Genomic DNA, 20,702 nt, shown 5'->3' on the forward strand with positions numbered 1-20,702 from the left:
GTGGCCCATGCACATGTGCAGCAGAGACAAAAAACCAGCTGGCCAGTGGGAGGTGCGCGCACATGTGTGGAGTTGAGTTGGCGACGGCTCACGTGCCTGCAGAGAGGGCTCTGTGGGCCACCTGTGGCACGTGCTCCATCACGGACATAGAACATACATGGGGAAGAAGGAGTAGCAGGAACCTTAGAGGAAAAGGTCGCTTCCTGCAATATTCCTGATCTTGAGCAAACCTGGACCTCTTTCTTGGGATTCACCCAGACTGATCTGAACCACCCCTGAGCAACGATGGGACACTCGACTAGGATGTATTATTATTATTAATAATAATAATAATAATAATAATAATAATAATAATAATAATTGGCCAGTTCTTGGAGAAGATCGAAGGCAAAGTGGATAAGGAAAAGACCTGGTCATGGCTTACAAGTGGAACACTCAAAAAGGAGACAGAACGACTAATACTGGCGGCACAAGAACAGGCCATTAGAACAAATGCTGTCAAAGCCAGAATTGAAAAATCAGCAGACGATCCAAAGTGCAGACTCTGTAAAGAAACAGATGAAACAATCGATCACATACTCAGCTGCTGCAAAATGATTGCACAGACTGACTACAAGCATAGACATGATGCTGTGGCACAGATGATCCACTGGAACTTGTGCCGAAACTACCATTTACCAGTGGGATCATAAGCCCGAAAAGTTGGTCGAAAATGAGCAAGCAAAACTACTGTGGGACTTCTGACTTCAGACTGACCGAATTCTGAAGCATAACCCACCAGACATTGTGATTGTGGAGAAAAAGAAAGTATGGATCATCAACATTGCAATCCCAGGAGACAGCAGAATTGAGGAGAAGCAGCTAGAGAAATTAGTGAAATATGAAGATCTAAAAATCGAGCTGCAACGACTCTGGCATAAGCCAGTGAAAGTGGTCCCAGTGGTACTTGGCACCCTGGGCGCAGTGCCAAAGGATCTCAGCGGACATTTGAGAACCATTGGAACTGACAAAATCTCCATTTGTCAATTGCAAAAGGCCGCTTTACTGGGATCGGCAAACATAATTTGCCGCTACATCACACAGTCCTAGGTGCTTGGGAAGTGCCTGACTGGTGATGAAATACGAAATCCAGCATAGTGAGCTCGTTTGCTGTGTTGTACTGACATAATAATAATAATTTATTAGATTTGTATGTTGCCCCTCTCCAAGGACTCGGAGCGGCTCACAACAAGCAATACATATACAAATCCAATATTAAAATACAATTAAAAAAAAAACCCTTATAAAAAACACCCAATCATACAGTCCAGACAAACCATACATAAATCGGAACAGCTAGGGGTATGTCAATTTCTCCATGCCTGGTGACAAAGATGGGTTTTCAGGAATTTGCGAAAGGCAAGGAGGGTGGGGGTAGTCCTATTCTCCGGGGCAGTTGATTCCAAAGGGCCGGGGCTGCTACAGAGAAGGCTCTTCCCCTGGGTCCCGCCAGACAACATTATTTTGTCAACGGGACCCGGAGAAGGCCAACTCTGTGGGACCTAATTGGTCGCTGGGATTCATGCGGCAGAAGGCAGTCCCAGAGGTATTCTGGTCCGGTGCCATGTAGGGCTTTATAAGTCATAACCAACACTTTGAATTGTGACCAGAAACTGGTCGGCAGCCAGTGCAGGCCACGGATAGCACAATCACAAATATTTCCAAAGAGAAAACAAAACTAAGAAGACTGCTAGTCAATGTGGCCACAGAAGAGATTAGCAAACATTTTAAGACGACAAAGAAATGAATACAAGCAGCTTTTCCTGGAAGGCGACAGAAGGGGTTAGCAGGGAACAAAGAAAAGGCTGGAACACCTAATCTTTCTTCCTGCTCACCACGGACAACTTGCCGTTGAACAAATTGTTGGAGGACAATTCAATGCTGCATTAATCATTCCATTCAGTTACTTTTATTATTGGTGACTACGTTTTCGTCAAAAGTTGTTATAAATCTTATATTTTTGGATTGACTTTCTTTATTTTATTATTATTGGCCACAGTTCTGTCAAAATTAATGTGTCCTTTGTATTTGTGGAATTGTCTCGCGGTGAGTTGTGCCACTGCATTCTTGAAGGCCCAGCCAAATCTTTCTCTATCATTTCTGAGAATGAATTAAGTACAGGTAGTTTTTGACTTACAGAAACCCCACGCAGTCACTTTAGGGTCTGTTTCTGTGGCTCCCCTCTGGGAGGAGGTTTCAAAGGGTTTCTAAACCGGACTTCCAGATTCTGGAACAGCTTTGATCCCTATAGATGTATCATCCCTCTCGTGAACCCCCAAGATTAGTTTCTCTTACCATATATTGTATACATCCAGAATAGACTGTGTTGTTTCTCTATGTCACATAATATACAGGGTGCATTCCAAAAGTAATGCAATTTATTTTTTTAAAAGTAATTTATTGAACAGATTTTCACAAACACTTAAAATTCTTCAAAGTACTGTCCTTGGGCCTCTACACATTTTTTCCAGTGACTCTGCCATGACTGGTACACGCCCTGGAAGGCGTCTTTGGGGACCTCTCACAAGGTCTTCGTCACGGCTGATTGGATCTCTTCTATGGACGAAAAATGTGCCTTGCCACAACGTGCTACGAGTCCGCGAGTTCCTGGCCAAACACCAGGTGCCAATGCTGCCCCACCCCCTTATAGTCCTGACGTCGCCCCAGAAGACTTCTTTTTGTTCCCAGCCCTGAAAGGAACCCGTTTTTCGTCCATAGAAGAGATCCAATCAGCCGTGATGAAGACTTTGCGAGAGGTCCCTGAAGACGCCTTGCAGGGCTCATACCGGTCATGGCAGAGTCACTGGAAAAAATGTGTAGAGGCCCAAGGACAGTACTTTGAAGAATTTTAAGTGGTTATGTGTATAATTTTTTATTTATTTATTTTGCCATTTTTATGTAGGTTATATTGGAAGTGGAGACCCTTTGAGAGCTTTGTGCAATGAAATTTCACTTTAATGAATGCTGATTAGTGTACATTCAAAGTAACAATAAGGTTATTTTACTATTTATCCTCTGTCTTGCTCTCTGTCTCTGTCTGTCTGTGTCAGCTTCGCTGTGTTTCATCCTTCAACTGCGCTTCAGCTGTCATAAGCAATGGAGGAGGGGGAGAGGGCAGGTTTTTGGGATTTGTGGGGGGGGGAGTCTGCTGGAGGGGCCCAAGTAAGTTTTGTTTCTTCTGGTGAAGGCCAGGGGAGTTTTATTTCTCCTGAGAAGAGGTGATAAGGAGGTCCGTTAGTGGTGTGCATTCCAAAAGCATGACGTGTCGGTGAAGATGCTTCGTCCACCTGATGAAGATGGACAATGGGGATTGGTTGTCTTGCCAAGGGGGACAATTGGGGTTACTTTGATATGGGCAACTATCGCGCCTATTTCCTCAGACTTTGCTTTGCTTCTAATGCATTCACTTCTGATTTAGTAAAGTTTACTTTTGAAGTTCAAAATGGACTCTGAGTTTTACATTTCTTTACATACTGAGTGGAGCCTTCCTGACTGTTTGTCTCTCTCCATCTCTCCACCCATCCATCTATGTATCTATCTATCATTTCTTCTCTAGAAACACCGATCTACTAACCAGAGCCTACAAAACATTTGTCAGACCAATTCTTGATTACAGCTCACCTGTATGGAATCTACACTGCATAACAGACATTAATACAATTGAAGGAGTCCAGAGATACTTCGCAAGAAGAGTCCTCCACTCCTCCTCACACAACAAATTACCTTACTCCTCCAGACTTCAATTACTATGTTAGAAAATTTACAGCTACGCCGCCTCCGAACTGATTTAACTGTTGTTCATAAAATCATATATCACAACGTACTCCCTGTTACGACTACTTCACCTTTAACAACAGGAACACAAGAGCACGCAATAGATACAAACTAAATGTAAATCGCTCCAAACCAGACTGCAGAAAATACGATTTCAGCAATAGAGTGGTCAACGCCTGGAATTCACTACCGGACTCTGTTGTTTCTTCCCCGAATCCCAAAACCTTCAACCTTACATTATCTACAATAGACCTCTCCCCTTTTCTAAGAGGTCTGTAAGGGGCGTGCATAAATGCATCTTCGTGCCTACCATTCCTGCCCTAATGTCTTTTTATCTTTTCTATCTCTACTTTATACTTATATTATGTTAAACATACTACAATACAATACTATATTTGTATGACAAATAAATAAATAAATAAATAAATAAATAAATAAATAAATGAATGAATGAATGAATGAATGAATGAATGAATGAATGAATAAATAAATAAATAAATAAATTTAGTGACAGTTTGCAGTTACAGTGGCATTGGGGGAAAAAAAGACCTTTCACCATTTACAGAGTCCCTACCGTCACCAATCCGAAGTCAAATGCTTGGCAACTGCCATGCCCTGGGCTCTGGGGTTCTACTTTGGCCACCTTCTAGCAAGCAAAGTCCATGGGAAGCCAGATTCACTTAACAATTGTGTAACCAACACAACGACCGCAGTGATTCACTTAACGCATGTGGCAAGAAAGGTTGTAAAAATGGACCAAAACTTAACTATGGAAAACAGATAAAATACCAATAGCATTAATTTAATTTATAAAGTATATGAAGTGGCTGAAATGTGGCAATTAACTTTAGAACTCCAAGACAAAAATGATACTGAATATAAAATTCATGCATAGATAAGAAATATTGACCGTAAACCTAGATATGTAATCTTACAATCCCATCAATAAGAATGGATTACAAAAACAACTACCTGCTGTTAAATTTACGTTCTACTTGTATAAAATGGAAAAATAGTTAGGAGGATTAAAATATTTTTCTTTAAATAATAACAAAGACTAAAGGAAAGATATACAATGCTACTTAAAGGCTGTGTAATAATCATAGTCAACAAATTAGTTGACTCTGTTCTTTTCTCTCCTCTTCTTTCCTTCCCTTTCCCATCTTTTTTGCTTTTCTCCCTCTTTTCTTCTTTTTTTCTCTCAACTCTTATTGTCTTTAATTCTTTCCTCCTTTTATCTTTTTTCCCTTTTTGTTTTACTTGTGGTTGTATTTGACTATTTTGCTTGCATTTGACTATTTCGCTTGTTTGTTTTTTATATGTAAAAAACCAATAAAGACATTTTAAATAAAAAAAATTAAATAATTTTTTTAAAAAATGGAGCAAAGCTCATGTCACAGCTGTTTTGCTTAACAACAGAAATCTGGGCCTCAATTGTGTTTCTAAGTCGAGGACTACCAATATCAGGGTTGCAAAGGCTGCCCTATCTACAGACGAAGAAGAAAAGAATTAAGTTTATCTAGTTTTTTTGAATGTGAAGTTATTTATGTAGGCAATGCATCAAAGGCACAGATATGGGATGGGGACTGTTAAAAATTGAGGGCTATATAAGTGGCCGTATCAGATAAATAAATCCAGTATCTGTCGTTGCAGGTAAGAAACGAGTGGAGCTCACCATCTCAGCCACCTGTTGACATTTTTGACGCCTCCACCCCCAGGGATCCTACTGCCTATAGGGATGGGAGGAGGGGGCAATCTCGAAAATCAGGGGGGGGGGAAACTGGTTCTTGTCCCACCCTCTGCATACCAAATGGTATTCGGACCTCCTGCGTTTCTGCACTGCCATGCCTCCAAGCTTTGGCCTTTCACCTTCTACCTATGTGTGCAGCACAGTAGAAGGAATCCTTCCCATCGACGCACAGAAAAAATGTAATCAACATTCTTTACAAAAACTGTCCCTGAATGTTGCCAGGCAGGGCTGGTGGCCTGGAAGGAGAATAAGTATGCAGAATATTTTTTTATTTCATTTCATTTCATTTCATTTCATTTCATTTCATTTCATTTCATTTCATTTATTTTATTTTATTTTATTTTATTTTATTTTATTTTATTTTATTTTATTTTATTTTATTTTATTTTATTTTATTTATTATTTTATTTACTTACTTACTTACTTACTTACTTACTTACTTACTTACTTACTTACTTACTTACTTACTTACTTACTTACTTACTTATTTATTAGATTTGTATGCCGCCCCTCTCTGTAGACTCGGGGCGGCTCACAACATACAATAGAACAATTCGCAACAAATCTAATAAATTTTTAAAAAAATTTAAAAACCCCATTATTAAACCAGACATTCACACGGACATACCATACATAAATTGTATAGGCCCAGGGGAGGGGGGAATACCTCAATTCCCCCATGTCTGACGGCAGAGGTGAGTTTTAAGGAGTTTACGGAAGGCAAGGAGGGTGGGGGCAGTTCTAATCTCAGGGGGGAGCTGGTTCCAGAGAGTCAGGGCCACCACAGAGAAGGCTCTTCCCCTGGGACCCGCCAGATGACATTGTTTAGTTGACGGGACCCGGAGAAGGCCAACTCTGTGGGACCTAACCGGTCGCTGGGATTCGTGCGGCAGAAGGCGGTCCCGGAGATATTCTGGTCCGATGTCATGAAGGGCTTTATAGGTCATAACCAACACTTTGAATTGTGACCGGAAATTGATCGGCAACCAATGCAGACTGCGGACTGTTGGTGTAACGTGGGCATATCTAGGAAAGCCAATGATTGCTCTCGCAGCTGCATTCTGCACGATCTGAAGTTTCCGAACACTTTTCAAAGGTAGCCCCATGTAGAGAGCATTACAGGAGTCGAACCTCGAGGTGATGAGGGCATGAGTGACTGTGAGCAGTGAGTCCCGGTCCAAATAAGAATAAGTGCTCACTTTCTATCATTTTTACTAAGATCACTATTGAGCTGCAGGAAGGTCGGCTAGAGCAGTTTTCCCCAACCTTGGCAACTTGAAGATATTTGGACTTCAACTCCCAGAATTCCCCAGCCAGCGAATGCTGGCTGGGGAATTCTGGGAGTTGAAGTCCAGATATCTTCAAGTTGCCACGGTTGGGAAATACTGGGCTAGAAGACCTCCCAGGTCCTTTCCAACTCTGACATTCTGCAATTCTGTAATTTATCAACAAATTTCTACTGGGCAATTTGTCCCCAGGCAAAATTTCTTTACCTATTAATCTGCTTTAGCCATTTTTATGAATCCTGCTATCCTTTTGGCAAATCTTTCCTGGTAAAAACTGAGAATAAAGTCACTTAGGAATTCTACAATTCAACAATAGGATTTTTCTCTGGAAAAAAGAAAAGAAAAGTGTGGCCTCTGTGCATTTTCACAACTGTGGTTGTGCTTTGCAAGAGGGAATAGTGCTGGGTGGGAGTGAAGAGCAGGTGGATGGTGCAAGTGAAATATGTAGAAATTTAAATAGGTCCTGTTGTGAGCCGCTCCGAGTCTTGGGAGAGGGGTGGCATACAAATCTAATTAATAGTAATAATAATAATAATAATAATAACAACAACAACAACAACAACAAACAACAATTATTGTTATTGTTATTGTTATAGTTTTTTTGTTAAGTTAGAAAAGACTGGAAAACATAATAACAACAATAATAATAATAACAACAACAACAAACAACAATTATTATTATTATTATTATTATTATTATTATTATTATTATTATTATTATTATTATTATTATTATTATTATCTCTTTTGCGTGGATAAGCAATTGCAGGTTTTTTTGCTAAGTTAGAAAAGACTGGAAAACAATACCTAAAGTCAAAGAAGAGGCACATCTGGTCACATCCATGTTGTGTCCTTAAGCTGCTAACTATGCATACCAGGGAATAACCCCCATTTGGAAGGGATACACAGGGCACACGGCAAACTGGCAATGGATTAACCCTGGGCACATATTTGAAAAAGAGCAGTCAACACAATGCTCATACGGGCAGAGATCTTTTTGAGTTGGTAGGTTATACAATTCTGGCCCTTTTGCTTAGATCCTTGATTCAGACCAGATGAGAACCCTGGCTGGAAAGTTAATTCAAAGGTGTGAATCAGCTCCAAAAATTATATGGCTGCAAGGTGCTTTATTGACTTTCCATTGGCTGCACTAAAGAGTCTTCTTCTTTTAGGGCAGTCAGATTTAAGGTGTCTAATTGTTGCAAAAGCACAATTTGAAACTTGACATCAGGCTTGGCTATGAATGCTCTATTAGAATAATAATAATAATAATAATAATAATAATAATAATAATAATAATAATAATAATACCTGCTTAAACTAAGTCCAGCAAAGCACACAATAATAATAATAATAATAATAATAACAACAACAACAACAACAACAACAACAATAGACTTGGAAGGGACCTTGGAGGTCTTCTATTCCAACCCCCTGCTTAGGCAAGAAACCCTACACGACTTCAGACAGATGGTTATCCAACATCTGCTTAAAAACTTCCAGTGTTGGGGCATTCACAACTTCTGGTGGCAGTAATTAATTGTTCTAACTGTCAGGAAATTTCTCCTTAGTGCTAAATTACTTCTCTCCTTGATTAGTTTCTACCCATTGCTTCTTGTTCTACCCTCAGGTTCTTTGGAGAATAGATCAACTCCTTCTTCTCTGTGGCAACCCCTGAGATATTGGGACGCTGCTATCATGTCTCCCCTGGTCCTTCTTTTCATTAAACTAGTCATGCTCAGTTCCTGCAACTGTTCTTCATATCCAGTGATACCTCGTCTTAAGAACTTAATTGGTTCCGGGCCAAGGTGAAAGGTTTGTAAGATGAAACAATGTTTTCCATAGGAATCAATGAAAACGCGATTAATGCGTGCAAGCCCAAAACTCACCCCTTTTGCCAGCCGAAGCACCCATTTTTGCGCTGCTGGGATTCCCCTGAGGCTCCCCTCCATGGGAAATCCTACCTCTGGACTTCCCTGTTTTTGTGATGCTGCAGGGGAATCCCAGCATCGCAAAAACGGGTGCTTCGCTGGCAACGAAAGTCCGGAGGTGGGGTTTCCCAGCGAGGGGAGCCTCAGCGAAACTGCAGCATCACAAAAACACGGGTGTCCTCAGAACCCCACCTCCGGACTTCCATGTTTTTGTGATACTGCGATTTCACTGGGGCTCCCCTCGCTGGGAAACCCCACCTCTGGACTTCCATTGCCAGCGAAGCACAAGTTTTTGCGCTTCTGGGATTCCCCTGCAGCATCGTAAAAACACAGAAGTCCGGAGGTGGTATTTCCCATGGAGGGGAGCCTCAGGGGAATCCCAGCAGTGCAAAAACAGAAGTCCAGAGGCGGGGCATCCCAGTGGTAGCGGCTTGGGTTTGTAAGGTGAAAATAGTTTGGAAGAAGAGGCAAAAAAATCTTAAACCCTGGATTTGTATCTTGAAAGATTTGTATGACGAGGGGTTTGTAAGACGAGGTATCACTGTATTTTAGCCTCCAGTCCCCTAATCATCTTTATTGCTCTTCTCTGCACTCTTTCTAGAGTCTCAACACATCCTTTTTGCATCGTGGGCTCTTTTGTGGGATGGAGGAAATCATCAAGTTTTTGAAACTTGTCTCTACTTGAGATTAATTTAAGCAGAGTGCGACTGATGTTTATCAGCTGGGAAAAAGTACCGATGGATGGGCGGACCTTCTTGGGGGACTTTCCCTGCTTTTGCTCTGAGAAGCCCCCAGCCAGGGGGCAGAAGTACCTACTGGAACAGACCTATCGGGGATCTCTGGCAAGCACTCGGCCCTTTCCAATGGCAGTCAGACCAGTTTTTAAAGCAGGAGTCAAAGTTCAAGAAGCTCAGCAGAAAACTCAAGTGGCTCAAACTATTTGCTCTTTCCAAATTGCAGATTCTGGGCGCTGCGCCACCAGGCCAGCTGCCAGCAAGAGAGGCAGGATCTTGTGCCCAAGTTTGCCAAGAGGACTGGGTTCCCTCCTCACCCAGTTCCTCATTCAAGCAAATTTGCTTGCCACCCAGTGAAACCATCTCCACCCTTCTACTGACGTCCTTGGAGGTCCTTCTCCCTCCCTCCCTCTCCCCAACATCTGGTGTATAGCACAGAGGTGCCTGGGGCCCATAACCAGAGAATTGGAGAAGGGTGGCATACAAATCTAATAAATAAATAAATAAATAACAAAAGGGAATGCTGCCTTTTATTTGCCATATTTATTTATTTATTTATTCATTCATTCATTCATTCATTCATTCATTCATTCATTCATTCATTCATTTGTCCAATATACAATACATATTTATATTTATTTATTTATTTATTTATTCATTCATTCATTCATTCATTCATTTATTTATTTATTAGATTTGTATGCCATCCCTTTCCGTAGACTCGGGGCGGCTCACAACATAATAAAACAATTCATAACAAATCTAATAATTTACAATTTAAAATTTAAAGTAGTTAAGAAAACCCCATTTTTAAGCAGACATACCTACAAACATACCATACATAAATTATATAGGCCCGGGGGAGATATCCACGTGTTGTGAGCCGCCCCGAGTCTTCGGAGAGGGGCGGCATACAAATCTAAGTAATAAATAAATAAAATAAATATCTCAATTCCCCCATGCCTGACGACAAAGGTGGGTTTTGAGGAGTTTACGAAAGGCAAGGAGGGTAGGGGCAGTTCTAATCTCTGGGAGGAGCTGGTTCCAGAGAGTCGGGGCCGCCACAGAGAAGGCTCTTCCCCTGGGGCCCGCCAACCGACATTGTTTAGTTGACTGGACCCGGAGAAGGCCGACTCTGTGGGACCTAAGCGGTCGCTGGGATTCGTGCAGCAGAAGGCAGTCTCGGAGATATTCTGGTCCGATGCCATGAAGGGCTTTATAGGTCATAACCTATAAAGGTTATGAAGAGAATAGACATGAAGTAATATATATAAAGATAATATGTAAAAATAGAGGAGAAGATATATGAAAGGAAGAAAATATATATGATATATGAGATAAAGGAAAGACAATTGGACAGGGGACGAAAGGCACACTAGTGCACTTATGTACGCCCCTCTCCTGGACCCCCTGACCCTGCGGGTGAGTTTTTCTAGACAATCCTTCCCCCCCCTGGTTTATTTTCCTGTGCCAAGGGTGTCTCCCTCTTTGTGGTGCTGCTTATGCCCCTGGTGGCATCTGGGATGTCCAACGAGACCCTCAGATCCTCCCATGATTTCAGGAGAGGTTCAGAGCTTGCCAGGGAAAGGAAGGGCAGGTTGGGCCTCAAACATATTTAAGGGAGTTCCCCGACTTTGGGAGGTGCTGTGCCAGTTCCTTGTGAAAATCCACAAATGAACAGTCCTGGCGCTGGAAGTTGGGCACTTGGGACCCTGCTCGGTAAAGGGGGACTGGCATATGAAAGAAGGGATGTCAGCAAAAGTTGCCCCTGTGATCTCGCCCTTCTTCTCCCCTTATCTCCCCCTAGACTTTTCTGACCTCTGGAGACCCAGGAAGGCTCCTCTTTTAATTAATTCAATTTATTAGATTTGTATGGTGACCCTCTCCGCAGACTCGGGGCGGCTCACAGCAACAATAATAACAATATAACAAATCTAATATTTAAAAACATCTAAAACCCATCATTAAAACCATACAACACAAGCGTACCATACATAAATTATATAAGCCCGGATTTGGGGGGGGGGTATCTCAATTCCCCCATGCCTGGTGACATAAATGGGTCTTAAGCAATTTACAAAAGGCAAGGAGGATGGGGGCAATTCTAATCTCTGGGGGGAGTTGATTAGAGAGGGCTGGGGCTGCCACAGAGAAGGCTCTTCCCCTGGGTCCCACCAGACGACATTGTTTACTCAACGGGACCTGGAGAAGGCCAACTTTGTGGGACCTAATCGGTTGCTGGGATTCGTGCGGCAGAAGACGGTTCCGGAGGTATTCTGGTCCGATGCCATGTAGGGCTTTATAGATCATTACCAACACTTTGAATTGTGACCGGAAATTAATCGGCAGCCAGTGCAGGCCGCAGAGTGTTGGAGAGACATGGGTGAATCTAGGTAGCCCCACGATAGCTCTCGCGGCCGCATTCTGCACGATCTGGAGTTTCCGAACACTTTCCCCATACCTCCTGACAGAGGAAATGGAAGGACAGTGTTGAGGCTGCTGGAGGGGGGAGTTGGGGGTGGGAGAGAGGCTTTGCTTTGGTGCCCAGGTACAGCAAGCCAAGATACTGTGCATAAAGCCTCACTTGATGAAGGCAACATGGACCAAGGCTGAGGAACTTTCTCTATTGCTAACTACCCATTTCTTTGGGTTTTTTAAATTCAACATTCTCTTTTCTTTGTTGGACCCAGTCTACTTTTTCTGCTCAAATTTCAGAATTGGGGACCAAGTGCTACCATTCCAATGTCAGATCTACAGATACCTCTTGGATGTGCCTGTTTTTAATCCAGACTACAGACAGACAAGTACACCACCACATCTGCTAAAAAAAATAATAATCAATTTTCTTTGTTTATTTCCAAAAGTTGCACTTTTGCTTCCAGTATACAGGTATATATTATATATTTGCTTCCTGCGTACTTTTAAACATCATCGTAGCCCTCATTTTCCTATTTTTCTTGCAAGTTTACATTTAGAGAACTTTCTATGTGCTCCAAAAGTTTCCATGTGTTCCAGAATTGGATCAAACTTTGTGCATGTTGTATCACAATATGCACAATATCAACAACTTAAAGTAATAGCACAATAAACATTTTCAAACAAGCTTGATGTTAAATATTTGAAAAATCCAATGTTCAAAATCTAAAATGTTCTTATCTGTTGAGTTGTGATTTGAAAAAACGTTTTTGTCTTTCATCTTTCTTTATGGTTCGGAGATGAGAATTCAGTCTTCCATGTTCACAGCATTAAATTACCAGAGAGAAATTATGCCACTTTATAAGGCCCTGGTAAGGTCACACTTGGAATCCTGCATTCAGTTTTGGTCACCACAATGCAAAAAGATGTGGAGACTCTAGAAAGAGTGCAGAGAAGAGCAACAAAGATGATTAGGGGTCTGGAGGCTAAAATATATGAAGAACGGTTGCAGGAAATGGGCATGCCTAGTTTAAGGAAAAGAAGGACCAGGGGAGCCATGATAGCAGTGTTCCAATATCTCAGGAGTTGCCACAAAGAAGAAGGAATCAATCTATTATCCAAAGTACCTGAGGGTAGAACAAGAAGCAAGGAGTGGAAACTAAACAAGAAGAGAAGCAAGTTAGAACTAAGGAGAAAATTCCTGACAGTCAGAACAATTAAGAACTAAGACGCCTTAAACAAGATCTAAGTATTGCCCACAAGATCATATGCTGCAACGTCCTGCCTGTTGGCGACTACTTCAGCTTCAACCACAACAACACAAGAGCACACAACAGATTTAAACTTAATATTAACCGCTCCAAACTTGACTGTAAAAAATATGACTTCAGTAACCGAGTTGTCGAAGCGTGGAACTCATTACCAGACTCCATAGTGTCATCCCCAAACCCCCAACACTTTATCCTTAGATAATCCACAGTTGACCTATCCAGATTCCTAAGAGGTCAGTAAGGGGCGAGTACAAATGCCCTAGAGTGCCTTCCGTCCCCTGTCCTATTGCTCTCCTATATCTCCTATACCTTTCTTCTATTCCTATATCTCTTCTTCTACTCTTTCATTGATATGTTCTATTACTATATCTTCTTTTCTATTATTTTTTAGATATATTTTACTATGAGTATCTTCTCTATAACCTTCATCATGTATTTTACTATGTGTATATAGATATATACCCACTAAAACCCTCATTGTGTATTGGACAAAATAAACAAATAAATAATAAATAAATCAGTGGAACAGCTTGCCTCCAGAAGTTGTGAATGCTCCAATACTGGAAGTTTTATAGCAGATGTTGGATAACCATCCATCTGAAGTAGTGTAGGGTTTCCTGCCTAAGCAGGGGGTTGGACTAGAAGACCTCCAAGATCCCTTCCAACTCTGTTGTTGTTGTTGAGGATCCCTTCCGAGATGCTTTCTTCTGCCCCATTCCTTCCGTGGAGTGACAGCTCTCTTGCCTGCCCATACAGCTCTTCCTCCAGTCACCCATGCTCAGTCTCACTGTCCATTACATCTCCCTGTGTCAAAAGGAGTGTTACTGGTGGATTGCCCAGATCCTGTGGCCAAATATGTGTTTCATCAAGTGCATGCAAGGATCTTGAAATTCTAATGGACAATCTTGTCAGCCTCCAGGTTCTTCTTTCCTGGACTTCGAATGGACGCACACCTGACACAATCACTTAAACATGTGCCAGCAGTGTGCTGCAGCTACCAAACCCCCCCCACAACACCTTCCTAGGCTGCATTAATATAGGGACAGAATCAAGGAGTGTTAATACCACTTTATAAGGCCTTGGTGAGGCCACACTTGGAATCCTGCATCCAATTTTGGTCTCCATGATGCAAAAAAGATCTTGAGACTCTAAAAATAGAGTGCAGAGAAGAGCGACAAAGATGAAAAGGGGACTGGAGGCTAAAACATGTAAAAAAGAGTTGATGGAATGGAATATTTATTTATTTATTTATTTATTCATTCATTCATTCATTCATTCATTCATTCATTCATTCATTCATTCATTTATTTATTTAGATTTGTATGCCGCCCCTCTCCGCAGACTCGGGGCAGCTCACAGCAAGATACAGCAATTCATGAGAAATCCAAATATAATTTAAAATATTTAAAAAGATTTAAAAGAACCCCATTTACTAACAAACACACACACAAACATACCATGCATAAATTGTACATGCCCGGGGGAGGTGTTTCAATTCCCCCATGCCTGACGGCAAAGGTGGGTTTTAAGGAGTTTATGGAAGGCAGGGAGAGTAGGGGCACTTCTAATCTCTGGGGGGAGTTGGTTCCAGAGAGTCGGGGCCGCCACAGAGAAGGCTCTTCCCCTGGGGCCCGCCAACCGACATTGTTTAGTTGACGGGACCCGGAGAAGGCCCACTCTGTGGGACCTAATCGGTCGCTGGGATTCGTGCGGCAGAAGGCGGTCTCGGAGATATTCTGGTCCAGTGCCATGAAGGGCTTTAAAGGTCATAACCAACACTTTGAATTGTGACCGGAAATTGATCGGCAGCCAATGCAGACTGCGGAATGATGGTGAAACATGGGCATACCTAGATAAGCCCATGACTGCTCTTGCAGCTGCATTCTGCATGATCTGAAGTTTCCGAACACTTTTCATTAAATTAAATATGTTTAATTTAATGAAAAGAAGGACTGGGGTTGACATGAGAGCAGTGTTCCAATATCTAAAGAGATGTCTTAGATATTAGATAAAGAAGACAGGATCAACCTATTTTAGAAAGCACCTGATAGGAAGCAATGGAGGGAAACTAACCAAGGAGAGAAGCAATCTAGAACTAAGGAGAATTTGTGGGTGCTCCAATACTGGAAGTTTTTAACAGATTGGACAACTGTTTTTCTGTAATGCTACAGGCTTTCTGCCTAAGCAGGGGGTTGGACTAGAAGATCTCCAAGTCCTTTCCAACTCTGTTATTCTGTTAAGGAGATGTTAATATATAATATAGCAACACCTATAGTAATATGGGGGCTTTGATTAAATGACTCCCTAATTCAAATGTAACAGATTTATTCCAAAAGAAAAAATGTAGTTGAGAGAGGGGGGATGAATTGGACTACAGTGTTCCCTCGATTTTCGCGGGTTCGAACTTCGCGAAAAGTCTATACCACGGTTTCTCAAAAATATTAACTAAAAAATACTTCATGGGTTTTTCCCCTATACCACGGTTTTCCCCGCCTGATAATGTCATATTTCATCGCCAAACTTTCATCTGCCTTTAATAAATATTTTTTTAATAAACTTTAATAAATAAACTATGGTGAGTAATAATCTAAATAGTTGCTAAGGGAATGGGAAATTGCAATTTAGGGATTTAAAGTGTTAAGGGAAGGCTTGTGATACTGTTCATAGCCAAAAATAGCGTATTTACTTCCGCATCTCTACTTCACAGAAATTCGACTTTCGCGGGCGGTCTCAGAACGCATCCCCTGCAAAAATCGAGGGAACACTGTATATGCTAAATCCGCATTTTGTCCTGCTACTGAGAGTCCTTGATTAAAGTAAGAGGAACAATTTACCAAAGCGCTTCTGCTGCTAGTGTCTTCTATTGTCCTTCAGTCCACATTTTCTCCTGGGATGAAATGTTCCCAAAGGAAACAGCTGATTCTTTAAAGAGATATGAAATAGCCCCGATACAGAACTTTGATGTGGTGGTAGACTTTAGGAGAAACTCTCCCACCCTTCCATCTCTCACAATACTAGACAACACAGTGTCAACAGTAGAGACCTTCAAGTTTCTAGGTTTGACCATATTGCAAGATCTAAAATGGACACCTAACGTCAAAAAAGTCATTTAAAAAGCACATTAAATAATGTTCTTTCTGTGTCAGGAAGCTCAAACTGGTGATTCAGTTCTACAGAGAAATCATTGAGTCTGTCATCTGCTCCTCTATAACTATCTGGTTTGGTTCTGCAACCCAACAGGACCGACACAGACTTCAGAGGAGAATCAGAATTGAAGAAAAAAACCATTGCTGCCAACCTGCCTTCAATTGAGGACCTGTGTACTGCATGAGTCAAAAAGAGGGCTGTGAAAATATTTACTGACCCCTCACATCCTAGACATAAACTGTTTCGACTCCTACCCTCTAAACGTTGCTACAGAGCACCGCACACCAAGACAACTAGACACAAGAACAGTTTTTTCCCAAATGTCATCACTCTGCCAAACAAATAATTCCGTCAACACTGTCAAACTATTTCCTAAGTCTGCCCTAGTATTAATTTCCTCATTGTTCCCATCACCCATCTCTTCCCACAAATGACTTCATGACTGTAACTTTGTTGCTTGTATCCTTACAATTTATATTGACTGGTTTCTAATGTGATTGGATTGCTTATTTGTACCTTACGACAATCATTAAGTGTTGTACCTGATGATTTTTGACAAATGTACAGTGATACCTTGTCTTACAAACGGCTCGTCATACAAACTTTTCGAGATACAAACCCGGGGTTTAAGATTTTTTTGCTTCTTCTTACAAACTATTTTCACCTTACAAACCCACCACCGACACTGGGATGCCCTGCCTCCGGACTTCCGTTGCCAGCGAAGCACCCGTTTTTGCACTGCTGGGATTCTTTTGAGGCTCCCCCCCATGGGAAGAAAACCCGCCTCCGGACTTCCATGTTTCTGTGATGCTGCAGAGGAATCCCAGCAGTGCAAAAACGGGTACTTCACTGGCAACGGAAGTCTGGAAGTGGGGTTTCCCAGCGAGGGGAGCCTCAGTGAAATCTTAGTATTGCAAAAACACAGAGGTACGGAGGTGGGGTTTCGAGGACTTCGGTGTTTTTGCGATGCTGCAATTTCACCAATGCTCCCTTCGCTGGGAAACCCCACCTCCGGACTTCTGTTGCCAGCAAAGCGCTCGTTTTTGCACTGCTGGGATTCCCCTGCTGGGATTCCCCTGCAGCATCGCAAAAACACGGAAGTCCAGAGGTGGGGTTTCCCATGGAGGGGAGCCTCAGGGGAATCCCAGCAGCTCAAAAACCCATGCTTCGGCTGGCAAAAGGGGTGAATTTTGGGCTTGCACGCATTAATCGCTTTTCCATTGATTCCTATGGGAAACATTGTTTCGTCTTACAAACTTTTCACCTTAGGAACCTCGTCCCAGAACCAATTAAGTTGTAATACACTGTATCTTTTCTTTTATGTACACTGCGATCATCTGCACCAAAGACAAATTCCCTGCGTGTCCAATCACACTTGGCTAATAAAATTATATTCTGAATGCCGCAACCCCTTGGGAGACAAACACTTCCTCCAGGAAACTTCTGACCTCCCTTGCTAACAACTTTAGAACTTTCTCACCAACGTGCAAGACAGTGCAAGAAATGCAAGAGGCAGCCAGGGGACATTCTGATTGTAGGAGAAGCTAAAACATGTTGCTTAGACTTGGGGGGAATGAAACCACTTTAATACATGCGGAGAAACAATATTGCTCAGAGATAAATAAAAAAAGGAAAAAGGGGTCAAATCCAGAACTGGGTGGCTGTTCTTTAAAGGCTTGTACTAAAAATTCAACTGCAAACCAATAGGGACAAGGAAGATGCAGAAATTATACATTGCTTAAAAAAAATAAAGGGGACACTTAAACAGCATAATATAACTCCAAGTAAATCAAACTTCTGCAAAATCAAACTGTCCACTTAGGAAGCAACACTGATTGACAATCAATTTCACATGCTGTTGTGCACATTTAAACTTTGTACAGAATCAAGTATTCCATGAGAATATTTCATTCATTCAGATCTAGGAGGCATTTATTTTTTTGCGCAGTAGAAAGATAGAAACATAGAAGATTGATGAAAAAGACCTCATAGTCCATCTAGTCTGCCCTTGTACTATTTCCTGTATTTCCATTGTAAGATATATCCATTGTAAGATAAAATACAGGAAATAGTAAAAGGGCAGACTAGATGGACCATGAGGTCTTTTTCTGCCGTCAGTCTTCTATGTTTCTATGTTTCTATTTTATCTTAGGATGGATATATGTTTATCCCAGGCATGTTTACATTCAGTTCCTGTGGATTTTCCAGCCATGTCTGCTGGGAGTTTGTTCCAAGTATCTACTACTCTTTCAGTCAAATAATATTTTCTCACATTGCTTCTGATCTTTCCCCCAACTAACCTCAGATTGTGCCCCCTTGTTCTTGTGTTCACTTCCTTTTAAAAACACTTCTCTCCTGAACCTTATTTTACCCTTTCACATATTTAAATGTATAGTTTTGTTTGACAAGACATCACAAAGTAAACTCCCTGCAAGAACTTTCAAACCGCAGCAATTAGGAGACATCAGTGGCTGTATTTCTCCAAAACAAGTCTTGTCACATTAATCTCAGTTCATGTTTTGGAAACAGTTTAATTTGGTTGGAGCAAAACCCAGAAGGCCCCGGGCAGCCCCTGCTTAAGATGAATTATTAGACTCAGGGTTTGGGGAACTGCAGGCCCTTTTGTCAGGGGCTGGGAGAGGCTGGGGAGAGCCGCAACTGAGGGGCCAGAGAGACCAGACCCATCGCCATAGCCCAGGGGTAGGCAAAGTTGGCTCTTCTATGACTTGCGGACTTCACCTCTCAGAATTCCTGAGCCAATCATGCTAGCTCAGGAATTCTGGGCGTATGCTGCAATGTCCTGCCTGTCAACGACTACTTCAGCTTCAATCACAACAACACAAGAGCACATAACAGATTCAAGCTCAATATTAACCGCTCCAAACTTGACTGTAAAAAATACGACTTTAGTAATAGAGTTGTTGAAGCGTGGAACTCATTACCGGACTCCGTAGTATCATCCCCTAACCCCCAACATTTTACCCTTAGACTGTCCACGGTTGACCTCTCCAGATTCCTAAGAGGTCAGTAAGGGGCGTGCATAAGTGCACTAGAGTGCCTTCCAACCCCTGTCCTATTGTCTCTCCTATATCCCATATATCTTCTCTTCTATCCCTATATCCTTCTTCTATTCTCTCATTGATTATTTTATGCTATACAGAACTCAATCTGTATAGTCTGGAGGACAGAAGGAAAAGGGGGGACATGATCGAAACATTTAAATATATTAAAGGGTTAAATAAGGTCCAGGAGGGAAGTGTTTTTAATAGGAAAGTGAACACAAGAACAAGGGGACACAATCTGAAGTTAGTTGGGGGAAAGATCAAAAGCAACATGAGAAAATATTATTTTACTGAAAGAGTAGTAGATCCTTGGAACAAACTTCCAGCAGATGTGGTAGATAAATCCACAGTAACTGAATTTAAACATGCCTGGGATAAACATATATCCATCCTAAGATAAAATACAGAAAATAGTATAAGGGCAGACTAGATGGACCATGAGGTCTTTTTCTGCCGTCAGACTTCTATGTTTCTATGTTTCTATGTTTCTCTCTTCTATTCTTTCTCTAATTCTATTTCCTCGAAGGTGTCCTCCATTACCTTCAACCTTCATTGTGTATTATTGTGTATTGGACGAAATAAATAAATCAATAAGTAAAATGTCAAAGGAGAGCCAACTTGGCCTATCCCTGCCATAGCCGAACTCCAGGCTGGGAAAGAATCAAACCACTGGACGGGGCTTGTTCTGGGGGAGGCCGCTTCAAGGACCTTTCAGCCTTCGCCCCTCTAGCTTCACAGCGGCGACCCGAGACGCGACCCGAGAGACGGGCTGGGAAGCGGGCGGCGACCCCGGAGAGGCTGCCGGTCAAGGGCAGGTCGCGGCTGCTCGCCTCACAAAACACACACGGACTGAAGTAGCAGGAAGGCCCATTGAACGTGAGGAAACCGCCTCAGAGAGCCCCACAGCGGGAGCGGAGCCCGCGCGAGCGCCGCCTCAGCGGACACCTGCCACGGAGCCCCGCAAAGCGGTCCGGCTACGCCTGCCGTCGGGCTGAGGAGGTGCCTCCCGCTCTCGCCCTTCGGGACTGGGGCCGCGCTCGCAGGGCAGAGCCGGAGGACGAGCGCGGCTGAGGGAGGAGGAGAGCCGCCGCCACCCTCGCCGTCCTCACCTGTCGGTCGCCGCGCGCTCCTCTCCCTGGGCGCCCGCCTGGCTCTCCTCGATGGGGCGGCCGGCGGCCCTCCGCTGCCGCTGCCTCGCGCTTCTGCCACCCCGGGAATTGCCCCGGCGTGGCCGGCGGAGGAGGAGGAGGCGCGCCAGCCACCCCCGTCGAGAGGGCGCGGCTGTCCGGGCGC

General features: G+C 42.6%; 1 protein-coding gene across 1 annotated transcript in view; it reads right to left on the reverse strand.

Annotated features, from left to right (window-relative positions):
* Positions 1 to 20,702, reverse strand: part of SCNN1B (sodium channel epithelial 1 subunit beta) — a 47,410-nt gene extending 26,708 nt beyond the window's left edge. The window contains exon 1 of the mRNA XM_070760950.1: positions 20,519 to 20,702. The gene's annotated coding sequence lies outside the window, so the exon portion shown is untranslated. The remainder of the gene's footprint in view (positions 1 to 20,518) is intronic.

The sequence above is a fragment of the Erythrolamprus reginae genome, chromosome 9, assembly GCF_031021105.1.
Source record: "Erythrolamprus reginae isolate rEryReg1 chromosome 9, rEryReg1.hap1, whole genome shotgun sequence".
Lineage (NCBI taxonomy): Eukaryota > Metazoa > Chordata > Lepidosauria > Squamata > Dipsadidae > Erythrolamprus > Erythrolamprus reginae.